Source organism: Papio anubis, chromosome 1 (assembly GCF_008728515.1).
Source record: "Papio anubis isolate 15944 chromosome 1, Panubis1.0, whole genome shotgun sequence".
In the NCBI taxonomy this organism is placed as follows: Eukaryota; Metazoa; Chordata; class Mammalia; order Primates; family Cercopithecidae; genus Papio; species Papio anubis.
Window position 1 is genome coordinate 154,805,333 of NC_044976.1, and position 16,209 is coordinate 154,821,541.

The window sequence follows — 16,209 nt, forward strand, 5'->3', positions numbered from 1 at the left end:
GTTATGGGTCACGGGGCACAGGGGCTATGCTTCAGCATCTCTCACAATGTCTTTTCATTCTGTTCTTTCAAAGTCCACAGGCTTTTTTTTTCTCTCTCTCTTTTTAACAGGATTTCACTCTGTCACCCAGGCTGGAGTCAAGTGGCATGATCTCGACTCACTGCAACCTCTGCCTACCAGGTTCAAGTGATGCTCATGCCTCAGTCTCCCAAGTAGCTGGGATTTTTGTATCTGAAAATATCGAAAACACATGCCCAGCTAATTTTTTTTTTTATTTTTAGTAGAGACAGAGTTTCACCATGCTGTCCAGGATGGTCTCGAGCTCTTGACCTTAAATTATCTGCCCACCTCAGCCTCCCAAAGTGTTGGGATTACAGGCATGAGCCACCGCACCTGGCTAAACTCCACAGGCTTTGCAGCCTCTGTTGAAAATTCATCTCTCAGTCTCGTGTTCCTCCCGGCCTTCCTCCCAAGCAGCCTCAATTCTTCTTGGTGTTAAATTGGCAAAAGCAGCTCCTCATCACAGTCATGTCTTGTCCCTACATCAACACTCAAAAAATTGACTTCTGCTGTCCCCACCTTGACCCCCTTTCACAAATAAAGCAGAGGTCTAGTCCTTCAAAGAAAAGTACGCAAGAATCCCCATGCTCACCTCTGGTCCTGTAAGTGATGCTTGAGGGCTGGCTGCCTGGAGGGGGCTGGTTCTCTTTGCAGAAAAGAAAAGTTGGACAGGCACCCTCACCATTCACCAATCAGAGGCGTAGCTGTGGGTGGAAGGTTCCCGTCCCAGCCGTGGAAGTCGTTTCGGAAGTAAATGTTTGCAGGCAAGCAAGGCTTTGTGGAGATTTGGGCATATATATGGGGGCTGAGGGGGGAGGGGTGGAGGAAAAAGAGGGAGGTGGAGAAAGGGAAATTGGTCATGCTTTCCTAGCGAATTACTTCATTGCCTAGTCACCCATCACTTTAAGACAATAGGGTGATGGGGAAAGCAGCCCCTGAGGTGAGATGAGACCTGGATCTGAGTTCAGGCTCTACCACAGGCTGTGTGGGCAGGGACAAGTCTCTTAGCTTCTCTGAGCTGCAGTCTCTGCATGTATAAATTTTTTAAAAATCTGTCCCACCTCCCCCCAAGGGCAAGTGTAATAAACAAATGCAAAAACAACACAGAGGTCCTAGGTAAACTGTACACATGTTAATACATTATTACTGTGCAGCATGCACCAGTCTCCTTCCTGTCAAAATAATTCAATAATGATGCCTTATTCATGCTGGGACAGTAGTCCACAGAGAAGGAATCACCTGTAAGTACCTCTCCTTTAATCCATCAGGGCCAGGAAGTTGAGGAGTGTTTCCTGACATGCAGCTACCCTTGGTCCTTAGGGTTATAATCACTCAATCAAAATGTGCCTTTCCTTAGGTTCTGGAAACCTGGAAGAATAAGGAGGTGTATGCATGGACAAGCCCAGAAAGCTGGAAGGCCTGGTGTTCTGGTGGGCTAGTCTTGGCCTGTGTGGCTCTGAACCACTCAGGGGACACCGAGAGTGTGATGTGTCAAGAGTGCCAGTGCAGTCAAGAGCTCTGACCCTATCTCCAGCTAGCAAGGCACTCAGCTCTAGATTCTACCATGTGCCCAGTGAGAGCATCAAGCAGAGCACTGTTTCCCAAAGCACAGTCCTCAGACTCTAGGCTTGAGGAATTCTGGTCTTGCAAGATCCTCCATGAAACAGATGAATCCTAATGAAGTCAGTTAGAGAGCCCTGGCATGTGCTAGCCCGTCCTGGAAATGTCTGATGCTTCTTAACTCTGTTTAATCCAGCATTTCCCATAAGTATTTGCCCACATCCCTGAGGAATACATTTTGGGAATCAGGGATTGGCCAACTGTAGGTCACAAGCCAAATCCAGCCTGCCACTGCTAAGCTGAGAATGGCTTAACCTTGCGACCTAAGAGTACTTTTTACATTTTTTAATGATTGGGGAAAAAATCAAAAGAAAGACATTATTTGCAGGTTTCTGTATCCATAAATAAAGTTTTCATGGGTCACATATGTTTGTTGACATATTGTCGCTAATTGCTTTCGTGCTACAGAGGCAGAGATGAGTAGTTGTGACTGAGACCATATGGCACACAGAGCCTAAAATAGTTCCTATCTGGTTCTTTACAGGAAGAGTTTGCCCAACCTGGGTCCAGGCATGGGAAACAGGAGTAGGAATGTGATGTGGGGGACAGGATAACTGCCTCCAGCTCAGTGGAGATTAAAGAAAAGAGGAGAGTGAGTAAAACACTCTCTTGGCAGATTCTTCCCAATCTCTCTGGCACCAACACCCCCTCCCTCCATCTCATACTCAGTGTTGTTTATTTTCTTAAGCAAACAAAATACTCCTGTGTAATCCCTGGCCAGCATCCTGTTCGGCTATAGCTGCCACCACCCGGAATCCTTTGTTCCTGGAGGGCCCGAGTCTTACCCTCCAGAAGTAGGCACAGCCGCACAGCACACTCTCTTTCCCCACTCCCCTCCGCCTGCCATAAGGATTTAGGGCATTACCAAGAACCCCTAACTAACTACTATGAGATAAAGATGTCAAGAGGCAGTGATGAGACAGAAAAGACCAGGTGAGAGTGCTGGAATAATAGGTGAGTGGGAGGCAGGAGACGGCTAAGGCAGGAAGCTGAGAGGGAAAATGAGCCCCTGGGGCAGCTGCAATCCTAGACTACCATCTGCAGATAGGCAGGGAGGGCAGGCAGGTGGGATGAGCTGTCAAAGGGCAGGCTGGAACAGAGGCATGAGGTCATGGATACACCTTGGCTGGCCTCAGGATACACCTGGGATCGTGAGTAGCTCACTCTGTCTGAGGAAGGAATCATATAACATAGATAGTTCAGGTAAACACGTGCCTGGGCCTTAGCCTCCGATGAACTTATCATAGCATCATTACTTGAGAAGGAAGGTCAAGGAGAGAACCTAGGCACCTTGGCCCAACATCAACTGAGAATCTAGTTATGAGCACCAGCTTTGGAGGCAGGCAGACCTGGGTTCAAAATGTGATCGAGCCACATATGAGCCCTCTGAGCCTCAGCTTCCTCATCTGTGAAATAGAGTCCTCATATGACCATGAGGATGTGATGACCTGCAGCTTTGCTCACTGAGTGTGGCCTGTAAGCCAGCAGTAATAGCATTATCTGGGGCCTTGTTGGACATGTAGAATCTTGGGCTGGGTATAGTGGCTCACGTCTGTAATCCCAGCACTTTGGGAGGCCAAGGTGGGAGGATTGCTTGAGCCCAGGAGTTTGAGGTCAGCCTAGGCAACATGGCAAGACCCTGTCTACAAAAATAAATAAAAATTAGTTGGTTGTGATGTCACATGCCTGTGGTCCCAGCTACTTGGGAGGCTGAAGCAGGAGGATCATTTGAGCCCGGGAGGTCAAGGCTGCAGTGAGCCATGATCTTGCCACTGCATTATAGCCTGGGTGACAGCGCAAGACCCTGTCTCAAAAAAAAGAAATAAAAGTAAAGTAGAATCTCAAGCCCTTCCAAAAAAAAAAAAATGACTGAATTAGAATATGCAGTTTAAGAACCTTCCAAGGTGATGCTTATGTTCATTACATTTTGAGAACCATCAGCATAAAACACATGAAAGATTTAATTCAGTGTCTTCTCTGTGGAATGCTTAATAAACAAGAGCCCCAGATGAAGGGAGAAAGGACTGGTTTAGGGGATCTCAATGAGGTGACTTCATACTCAGGGGACACTGGGCAACGTCTGGAGACATTTTTGGTTGTCATAACTTGGAGGTGCTATTGGTATCTAGTGAAATGGCCTGGGAATGCTGCTAAACATCCTATGGGGCACAGGACAGCCCCTTACCACAAAGAACTATATGACCTAAGGTCAATAGTGCTGACGGTAAGAAACTCTGGATAAGAAGGAAGCAGTGGCTATGGGGGAAATTGCAGGAATAGGGACAGAGGAAGAGAAGAACATGACCTTTATTGGGAAGGAAGGCAGTAGGCTGATCAGATGATCAGGGGAGTGGGAAAAACAAGGTGGCAAGTTGGAAGGTAGTGCCCAAAGGCCACCAGGTGGAAACGGTGGGGAGGCCTGGCTCACTGGTCCACCTCTAGGGAAGCCCCAAGTCTCAGACTTTAAGAGGTTGAAGGAAGTGGGGCTAGCCCTTTTGTCCAGATTCATATATTTTTATCCAAACTCTCTCCTGTACCAGACCAAGGTCTGGGGCTCTACTAACCTCTACGAAAGGATGGAACTTGGGGAGTTTTACAAAAATATTGGGTGGAAGAAAAGTTTATCTAAAGATAAATCTTCACATGCAAGACTGTTTTTTTTTCCTCCAAAATATTCCTTATTAGATTCAGAGGTTTTATTCTAATAATCTCATCCCATCTCTGTCCTGTATATCTCTCTGTAGAGCCTGAATTTCACATTTGAGAAATAAATATAATTATTTAGAATTAGAGTATATTCTAAATAAATATACTCACATTTAGAAGACTACAAAGTCTTCTAAACCTAAAGGGAGAGAAAGGGACTGAGCCACCATAGAGTTCCTCCTCCACTACCACTTCTGTGTGAGGCAATAAAGAGCTCACTCTTAAACCTGAATCTCCCCTTTCTGATGGATGCAAAGGCCCTGCAAAACAGAAGTAATTAGCATATTAATTAGAATTTCCTGAGAGCAAAAAGATAAGAGGAAATTATATCATCATTTTTCTTCCAGTGAATTGAGTTTAATTTTCACTTGAAAACAGATTTTTATCTCCCCATTCAGCTGGGAAATGTTTGTGGTAATGGATATGGGATAACCAGGGCATTTGTTAGCTCTTTTCCCTGATTTAACTGCAGTCATTCCAGGAGCCGATATCCCACCGGTTGATTCCCTCAGACTGGCATTCTGTCGTTCTTCCTTCTCCCTGTGTCATTCGTGTAATAAGTGATTTATTTTTATAGGCATTTCAAGGGATGAGAGTAAACACAAACATAAATTATTCTTACATCTATACAGCCTGCTTAGAGCTATATAAAATATTTCCAAGTGATTTTTTTCACTTGACACTTACTGTGAACTTTTGAAATAAGGAGGGTAGATATTATTATCCCTCCTTTACAGACTAGAAAGCTGAGAGTCAGAAAGGTCGAGTGATTTTTGCTAGGTCACATAACCAGGCCTGGAGTGCAGGTCTTCTGGCTTTGGGTCCAGTATTCTTTCCCCCTTGCCACGCTTCCTAGCAGTCTCTCAATCTTTAGTACATTCATTCATTCATTGAACAAACATTTCTTAAGCACCCACTGAATGGCAGAATAGAGTGTATAAAAAATAAATTACTATGAAAACATGTATGTAAAATATCCAGAAAAGGCAAATTTATAGAGACAGAATATAGATGAATGGTTGCCCAGGGCTGAGAGTTAAGGATAGGGTAGGTGGGAGGAAAAGGAGTCACTACTAAGGAATACAATGCTTCTTTGGAGAGTAACAGAATGTTTTAAAATGAGATATGGTGATGGTTGCACCACTCTGTGTCTATATTTAAAAAAAATGAACTGTACACTTTAAACAGATAACCTATGGTATGTAAACTGTATCTTTAAAAAGCTATTTTAAAATAAATTAAGACACAGTCCTTGTGCTTTAATGACTCAGTAGAGTGGAGATACACTTGCAAACAGATAAATGGCAATGCTGTGTCATGGGTACCCCTATGGTTTGAACATTCCCTCCAAAACTCATGTTCAAACTTAATCCTCAGTGTGGCAGTATTGAGAGGTGGGGTCTTTGAAAGGCAGTTGGGTCATGAGGGTTCTACTCTTACAAACTGACTTCTCTATTCACGGATTAATGGGTTATCATGGGAATGGAACCGGTGGCTTTATAAGAAGAAGAAAAACTGAGCTATCACATTCAGCCCCCTTTCCATATGATGCCCTGTGCCACCTTGGGACTCTGCAGAGTCTCCACCAACAAGAAAGCCCTCACCAGATGTGGCTCCTTGACCTTGCACTTCCCAGCCTCCATAACTATAAGAAATGAATTCCTTTTCTTTATAAATTATCGAATTTCAGGTATTCTGTTATAAGCAACCAGAAGCAAACTAAGACAGGTGCCATTAACAGAAGGATGGAGCCTGTAGCAACAGCAAGGTGAGGCAGAATCTCCCTCAGTGCTGGCACAGTGCTGGAAGGTGTGGGAAGGCTTTCCAATAGAACTGACATTCAATCTGAAGTCTGAAGCCTGACTAGGTGTTCACCAGCAAAAATAAAGCCAGGAGAGGTGCTTGCTGGAGACCCCGGCAGCTTTCACATTCAGCATCCACGTAGTTACTGGACAGGACCAAAGAGAAGGCGGTTCTGGAAGCTGCTAGAAGAGAGAGGACCACTGATTGTTCTTTCGTGTTATAATTTGTGGAAATCAATGGCAACAAGCTATGTAAATACAACTTCAGGGGTCCCAAGGAGACCTAGGGTGCTACTGACCCCACAGGGCTGCAGACAGGAATGGGGAGGGGAGAAGAAGAGCCAGGGTATCAACTTTCTAAGCCAAGCCTCCTGTACAATTGCCGGAAAAAAGAACCACAAGAGAAGGCAAGTTCTGAACTGCAGCTGCCTCCCAAGAGTCAGGATCCTGTACCTTCCACGACCTGTAGAACATCAACTTTGAGTCACAAGGACATGAGTATTCAAATAAATACATGGCATGGTACATGTTGGGGAAATGGTAGCTACAGAGTCTTCTGAGTAGATCCAGGTAAAGGATTGTGGTTCATTTCCCCTGCGTCACCCTGTCCCCCTGTCTCATATCCAGGGTTGCTTTTTTTTCCTGAAGGAGAATTTTTTAAAAAGGAAGAAAGAATGGAAGAAAGGAAAAAGGCTTTGATGTGAATGAAATAACATCCCATTCTCAGGCATTAATCAGAATCAATACAGTAGACCTCCCTTAACCATGAGAGACACGTTCCAAGACCATGGATCAGCGGATCATGCCCAGTAGATGCCTGAAACTGCAAATAGTACCAAACCCCACGTATCTGATATCTTTTCCTATACATACATATCTATGATGAAGTTTAAACACAGAAAGAGATTAACAAGAATAACAAATAGTAAAATAGAACAATTATAACAATATGCCAGCATCACCACTCTTGTGCTGTGGGGTCGTTACTAAGTAAAATAAGAGTGACTTGAACACAAGCACTGCCGTACTGTGACAGTCGGATGCGCTGGACAACGGGAGGACTCACGTTCCAGGCAGGACGGAGCGGGATGGCCCGAGACTTTATCACGCTACTTAGAGCAGCACGCGATTTAAACTTATGAATTGTTTATTTCCGGAATTTTCCATGTAATAAATATTTTCAAACCACTGTTGACGTCAGTAACAGAAATCACAGGAAGTAAAACCACAGATAAAGGGGGGACTACTGTACTCTTAAAATCGCACCCTCTCTTTCCTCCTATCCAAGTCCATTCTCCACACCTACAAAGAGATTTTCAGATTCCTGGACAGTGTTAATCTCCCCTCTCCTGTGCTCCTAGGTTCTCCTTTGATGGCACCCAGGCGATCCTTCCCTGCACCCTGGTTGTGTCTCCTTTGCCAAGCTGTGAACTCCCTGGGCACCAGAACTGAGTTTTGTCCATCTCAGAATTCCCCTCAGAACCTGGCACAGGACAGGAGCTTAGTAAGCATCTGTTGAAATAGTTAATTTTATTTGGCTGGTGTGACATAACCCTCTCCTTTTCTTGGCAGCTTTTAAAACCCTTGGAATCTTACCAATGATAGTGTCTTTTTTATGCTAATTCGTGACTGACGGCTGGGGGTTCCTGGATAGCCTAGGGATGGGGGCTGTTTGCCAGAGAATCAACCATGAGATGAGAGGGTTGTAGCTTTCTGCCCTACTCACTCCATCCCACCCCACCCCACCCCACCTCCAGGAAGAGGAGAGAGACTGAAGGCTGAGTCAGTGATCAATGGCCCGTGATTTAATCAGTCATGTCTCTGTAGTGAAACCTCCACAAAAACCATAAAGGAAGAGGTTTGGAGAGCTTCTGGGTTGGTGAACATGTGCAGCTACTGGGAGGGGGGTGCCCCAGAGAGTGCACGGGGACTCAGTGCCCCTTTCCCCATACCTTACCCAATGTATCTCTTCCATCTAGCTGTTCTTAAGTTGTATCCTTTTATAATAAACTGATAATCTGATATGTAAATTATTTTCCTGATTTCTGTGAGCCATTTTAGCATATGATCAAACCAGAAGACAGTGTCATGGGAACCTCCGATTTATAGCTGTTTGGTCAGAAGCACAGGTGATAACTGGGAATTGTGGTTGGTGTCTGAAATGGGAGCAGTCTTGTGAGACTGAACCCTTAACCCGTGGGATCTGATGCTATCTCCGAGTAAACAGTGTCAGACTTTAATTGAGTTGTAGCCATCCATTTGGTGTCCACCGAGAACTGGAGAATTGGTTAGTGTGAGAAAAAAGCTCACACATTTGGTGGTGGAAAGTATTGGTGTGAGTCTAGTAGTATAATTACTACTATGAAATTAGACCGGTTCACAAATCTAATTATGTACAAGGTCAAATTATCTCCCAGGCTGTTTGCCCAGACATCTTTGCCAAATATTTCTCATATTTGCTCAGGCAATGGCTACAGGCTGAGATGTGGCCTGCATCCAATGGCATACATACATATTAAACACTGATCCACTTTGCACGTGCTTCCAATGTAAGAGTGAAAATCCAAAAGTGATGCCATGACCACCCATCTGGACATAAAAAGCCAGGGAAACAGAATCTGCGAGTAGGCCAGCACAGGACAGAGTTCTGGCTCTGTGGATGACGATATCATAGTCTTATCCCTAGAGCAGCCATATCCTGCTACCTTGAACAAGTCACTTACTTTCTCTGTGCCACCTGCCTCATTCTGTCCAAGAAGGAAAATGATCCCTATCCCATCTATCTTATAGACTCTCTTCCAGTTTCATTCCCCTTTAAAATCCCTCTCCCTCATTTAGGAGATTCTTCTAAATGCGCAAGTCTGATCATATTATTCCTCAACCCCTAAATCATTTTTGGTTTCTGATAAGGAAAGTTTCTTCCTCCTCTCTCCACCACCCATTGCTCTTTTGTCCTACTTTTGCAAACCCTCCCCACACACAGCACACTGGGTGGGTGGGAGGGGTTTATAGAATGTATATGTTCATGAAATTCATGTTCATTAAATGTTCATGAATCAATTTTTAATTTCAAAACCAGGTAAATGAAGTGTATTTAAGGAAGAGGATAATTCAATTGCTTTTCCTTTTGTGTGATCCTTAATCAGTTATTTCTATGGGCAAAAGTCCATGTAACAGGATGCTATTCCACCACTCAAAATAATTTATATTTATATTCTTAAAAAAACTTTTATAAAATTTTAGGTTTAAAAAAATCAGGTTACAGATGGCATATGCAGTAGGATCCCACTTTTGTAAAAGATAAAATGGGCACAAGTGTTGAAAGTGATCTAGAAATAAAAATGCTGAGATGTTAACAAGATTATCTTTGAGTGGTGAGATCATGGGAGTTTTCCTTCTCTATAGCTTAACTGCAGTTTCCAAGTTATACAAAATGCGAGGCTTTTAGAAAAGTTATTGTAAATTTAAATAAACCTTTAGTTTCACTATTGCCCACTGAAAATTGTTGAAATTCCGCTACCTGGCGCTGCACATTCTCTGAGACCCAATCCATTCACCTTCCCAGCTTTCTCTCTTCCACTCCACACACCATGATGTCAGCCAAACTGAGCAGTTCATCTTCACCTCGTGCTTCTATGCCTTTGTTCAACTGGATCTGTAATGATCTTGCCACCAGCCAAACACTAGCCACCCCTTTATTATTTCAACATAGAAACATGGCATATGTTGCTGACTGTCAAAGACAGATTATATGTATATGTATGTATTTGTGTATATATTAATATATAAGCATATATGTGTGTACATATGTGTAATGCACACTCACACACACACACCTTTTTAAGGATGCTTATTTTGAAGGCATAAGATTGCAGGCTTGGCGGGCTTTTATTTTCATCTTTAAGCTGTTTTGTATTTGCAAAAAAAAAAGAATAAAAGAATTCTACAAACACCAGTTTAGAGAGGTTGAGACTTACATTAAAATTTTTTTTAGCAATACTTCAAGGCTGATTCCTTGAAGCCATTCCCAAAAGCTGCAAGGAATTTCTGTCACCTCTAAACAATGTAGAATTTGAACTTCTTTTCTGTGGCACTTAGTCTTCTCTCTCTCTTTCTCTCCTGGGCTAAGATCATGGGAGGGCAAAGGAACAGATCTGATGTTCTTCTCTTTTGCCCACACTGCTCAGCACTGTGTAGCAGCTTGTTAAATAAACAAATCATGAGTAAGATGCTCGATGTGAGAAGTGTTCGGGATGACTTGAAATCTGCATTTGGCAGGTTAATATCACCACAGGAATAAAGACTTTTAAACCTGAAGGTATTCAAGACTGGATATCCACTTAAAGGTATGATAGACATTGCAGTTGTTCCCTCACATTTATAGTCTTCCACTTCCGGGAACACAGGAACATTGCACTACACTGTTCCGTTGAAGTTAGACATGGCCATGTGGCTGTTTAGACCAATGAAATATAAGTGAAAGAAACATGTGTCATGCCTGGAGGAAGCATTTAAGAGCCAGCACACAATTGTCCACACTCTCTCATCCCCTGCCATGTTGAGATGGCAGCATTATTACAGGATGGTAGCATTTCCTGCAGCCTGTCCCTGAGTACCCATGATGAGGAGAGTCCCCATGCTAACATCTATTCCATATATAAAATAAGTGAGAAATAATTTTTGTTGTAATATGCTGCTGAGAGACCTTAAGGAGTTGTTTGCTACTACAGCATAACTTAGCCTAACCTGACTAATGCAGAAGGGATGTTAGAAGGGAGAAGGATTCTAAATACTTTACGTGTTTAGAATGAATTTAGACTTTGCTATGAGCAAATGAATTTAGACTGCTCTGGATAAAGTTCTAGAAAGCTCAATGAATTTAGACTGCTATAGGTAAAACTTTGATTCTATATGTTATTTAGTCAGCTCATTATAAGTCACAGATTCCTTCTTTAATTCCTTCTCAAATTCCTTCTTTAATGGAAAGCATTGCTTTCTCCTTGAACACAGAGTTAGTGATGCATTCAGCTGGGTGAGGTTAGGTTATAGCATGATGCTGACCACTTTAGGACTTAGTAATGGGCTGCTCAGTTCACTTAGGGGTCACATAATGAGAAGAAAGCTCTGGAAGGGATGATGGATGGAAGACTGAAAGCTGACCTGCGGAAAAGGGTCTTTCGCTCCTGGTAGGAGTGATGGAGAGCAGCAGTCTGCAACCTTTTTGGCTCCGAGGACCAGTTTCATGGAAGACAATTTTTTTCCACAAACAGGAGTTGGGGGATTAGGTTTCAGGATAATTCAAGCATAACATTTATTGTGCACTTTATTTCTATTATTATTATTACATTGTCACATACAGTGAAATAATTATACAACTCACCATAATGTAGAATCACTAGGAACCCTGAGCTTGTTTTTCTGCAACGAGCCTCATCTGGGGGTGATGGGAGGCAGTGACAGATCACCAGGCATTAGGTTCTTATAAGGAGCGCACAACCTAGATCCCTCACATGCACAGTTCACAATAGCGTTTGTGCTCCTATGAGAATCTAATGCTGCCACTGATATGGTAAGAGGCAGAGCTCAGGTGGGAATGCAAGGGGTGGGCAGTGGCTGTAAATGCAGATAAAGCTCCACTCACTCAGCCACCACTCACCTCTTGTGCAGCCTGGTTTCTAAGAGGCCACAGATGGATGCTGGTCTGTGGCCCAGGAGTTGAGGACCCCCTAATGTAGAGGGCCTTCTACTTGCAGAAGCTTAAGATGCCAGTAAAAGCTTTAGGATGAGCCAGCAGCCACAAACACACACACTCATACACACGAAGACTCACAGCACACACTCACTTACTACATGGATTTTAAAACTGGCAAAGAAAGGCAGGCTAAGGCCTGGCAGGTCCGAGCTTGCCCCAGAATAAGAGCAACTAGAGTTTGTGTCCTGAAAAAGCTTACATATGGTACTTGAAATGCAAAATGACTTGGGTTCTTACACTGAAATCTCATCTTTTGGCTTCTCATCTCCAGCCTTTGCCCGCCGCTAAATAATCAGATCCAGGGAAGCATCAAAAGTCGAAGAAAGGATGAAGAGAAGTTGCTTCCAGCAGCAGTGGGTGGGGCTTTCCATTTAAACTCTGCCTTCAACTTCCAAAAAATATCCTCTTGGAAAACGTATTACTCATGAAAATGAAGAGAGGGTGTTTTCCTCCATGGAGTAATCTCTGCCTTGAAATGCCTTCATCCCTCTTCCCAGCCCAGAGAGATGATCCCACAAGGAAGTGGATTTTGTTGCTTAATCCCGGTTGACTGAATTCTGTTTTCCCACAATAAAATAATAAAAATAATTTGGAATAGCATAGCCTGAATGTTCATATTTCCACAGCTTGTGATTAAAAATTAGAAATGAAAAATCTTGAAATTCTGTGGTTCCATCTGCTCATATAAACATAGCAGGTTCTTGCAGAGTCTCTCCCTAGAGTGTTTCGAGAATTCTCAAAGGGATGTTTCTTCCAAGCCCATGATGCAGTCAGTCTGTGCTTTCAGGGCTGGCTGAGCGAGCTATTGCAGGCTCCATGTGTGACCCCACTGGTGGTGAGAAGTGGATTCTCTTCAGCAGCTTCTCAGTGCTAATTTGCTCCTGCCAAAAAATTTTGTGAGGTCACATTCACCCCAATAAGGAGATTGAGTTCAAAGTGTTGCAGAGTTCAGTGAAGCAGCTTTCTCAATGTACACTCTGAGCCGTTCTTGGCCTCAGGATGCTCACATACCTCCATAGTGGTTGGTTTGGAGTAGTTTGTGGTAACATGGAACCGGAATTCATCAATATCAGTGACATTGGTTCCTGTTACTGAGCACAGTTCACCACGTCACACTCCTTTGTTTCTCAAGGTGTATCCTATTTAAGGGGTAGGGGTTGCCATTAACCCCCTATAATCTGGATTCTGTATTCTCTGATCTATCAGCCATGTCTGTGAGTGTTGAATCCCAAGTATGAATAGAGTTCAAGCCTTTTCCCCAGAAAGTTCTTCAGCCCCTCTGTAATTCAGTGGAGGCAAATGAATACTTGTAGGGGAAGGGGAGCTAGCTCTACTGGCTGGGTTTCTTTGAGGCAGGGAGCAGGGGAGTTTCAGCTCTAGTCCAGTGAGCTTTACAAAGTACTTCTACAATTTGATACCCATAAAAACCCTATAAGATTTAGCAGATATCATTATCTCTGTTTTATGATTATAAAACCAACGCAAAGGGAAATTTGGTGGTTTGCCTAAGCCCATAGAACTAGAAAATGGAACTACCTAGAATTCATTCCAGGTCTCTGACTCCAAGTTTAAATACTTGGGAGGCAGTACAGTGTTCTGGAAAACATGCAGACTACGGAGTCACTCTGTGTGTTTGTATTCCTGGCTCTGCAACTTACTAGCTATGTGACTTTGAACAATTATTCAAATAATTGAATAAATTACTTGATTCTTCTTTGATTCGGTTTCCTCATCTGTGAAGTGGGAATAACAGTATCATCCACTTCATAAGTATTTATAAGAGTTAAATGAGAAAATACAGGCAAAGCACAGAGAAGAGAGCTGGACACATTAGTAAGCACTAGAAAGAGTAAGCTATTATTGTCTGGGAGCGGTGGCTCATACCTGCACTTTGGGCAGACCAAGGTTAGCAGATCCCTTTGAGTCTAAGAGTTTGACACTAGCCTGGGCAACATAGAGAGACCCTGTCTCTATTTTTTTAATACTTAAGAAAAAAATTAAAATTAGCTATTATTAACAATTGCTAATTTTATTTTTATGTATTCCTGTGCCACATTCAATGCCTTTCCCTAACAAAAAGAGCCTAGATCAGAGAGGCTAGACAATAACAAGCAACTTTTCACCCTGTAACTGTATGATTTTTAAAAGATAACTACCCGATAAAGTGTTCATAATAGTAACCCAGATAGAAACAACAAAATATACTGTGGTTAATCCCAGTTCTTACCAGTCTGTTTCAGCAGACTGTAAAGTTGCTTTAAAATGGTAACAGGAGTCTAATACCAAAACAAGTCATAAGAGAATATGACATGAAAACTTCAGGACCAAATTCATTGAGCAAGCTCTTTTTTGATTAACAATAGTACGAAAGTAGATGTGAATGCAATCATTTTCTAACAAGCCAAATCATTTTGTTCTAAAATCATTGCAAATTAAATAACTATTTCTACTTTCCCCTAATGTTTGATGATCTGAAGGTGTTTTTATTTCATCTTCATTTTTTAATAATAGCTTTATTGGGCCATAATTCACATACCATAAAATTCATCCTTTCAAAGTATACAATGGAGCAGTTTTTAGTAGTTTCACGGAGTTGTGCAATCAGCATCACTAATTTCAGAACATTTTCATCACTCCAGAAAGAAGCCTCATACCCATTAGCTATCATTCCCGACTCTTCCCATTCCTTAGTCGCTGGAAGTCTGGTTCACCTTTTGTCCTGTTCTGAATGTTTTGCCTGTTCTGAATGTTTCATGTAAATGGAATCCTACAATACATATTTCATATAAATGGAATCATATTACAAACATTTCATATAAATGGAATCATACACTATGTAGCTTTTGTGACTGGTTTCCTTCACTTAGCTTAATATTTTCCAAGTGTATCCATGTCGTAGCATGTATCAGTTCTTCATTTCTTTTTATTGCTGAATAATATTCTATTGTATGTATGTATCACGTTTCATTATACATTCATCAATTAAAGGATTTTGCATTGTTTCCACTTTTTGACCATCATGAATAATACTGCTATGAACAGTTGTGTCCATGTTTTTGTGTGGGCATCTCTTCAATTCCCTTTCAATACCTGGGAGTGGAATTGCTAAGTCATATGGTAACTCCATGTTTCACACTTTGAGAAACTGCCAGACTGTTTTCTAAAGTTTCTGCACCATTTTACAATCCCACAAGCAAGGGGATTGTAAAGCAATGTATGAGGGTTCCAACTTCCCTACATCCTTATTAACACTAATTGTTGTCTATGTTTTTATATTTGAGCCATCCTAGTGGGTGTGTAGTGTTACTGCATTGTAGGTTTGATTTGACTCTCCTTAATGACTAATGATGTTGAGCATCTTTTCATGTGCTTATTGGCCATTCATATATATATATATATTTTTTTTTTTTTTTTGGTGAGATGTCTATTCAATCTGAATTGTCTTTTTATCATTGAGTTTTAAATGTTCCTTATATTTTCTGTAGGCTAAGTTCCTGTATCAGGCTATTCTTGTGCTGCTATTAAGAAATACCAGAAACTGGGTAATTTATAAAGAAAAGAGGTTTAATTGGTTCACAGTTCTGCAGGCTGTACAAGTATCATGCTGACATCTGCTTGGCTTCTGGGGAGGCCTCAGGAAGCTTTTATCCAGAGCAGGTGAAGCAGGAGCAGGCACTTCACTTGGCAAAAGCAGGAGCAAGAGATAGAGTTGATGGGGAGGTGTCACACACTTATAAACAACCAGATCTCGCAAGAAGTCACTCACAGTCATGAAGACAGCACCAAGCCATGAGGGAATGCTCCCATAATCCAAACACCTCCCACCAGGCCATACTTCCAGCATTGGGCATTACAATTCAACGCGAGATTTGGGAGGAGACAAATATCCAAACTACGTCAGTTCCTCATCTAATATAATTTGCAAATACGTTCTTTCATTCTGTTAATGTCTTTTACTTTCTTGTTGTTGTCCTTTATTTATGTGTGTGAGATGGAGTCTCACTCTGTCACCCAGGCTGGAGCACAGTGACATGATTTCAGCTCATTGCAACCTCCGCCTCCCGAGTTCAAGCAATTCTCCTGCCTCAGCCTCTAAAGTAGCTGGGATTACAGGCACAGGCCACCATGCCTGGCTAATTTTGAACAAAAAATTCAACTAAAAAGTGGAGATGGGGTTTCACCATATTAGCCAGGCTGGTCTTGAACTCCTGACCTCAGGTGATCTGCCCGCCTCAGCTTTCCAAAGAGTTGGGATCACAGGCGTGAGCC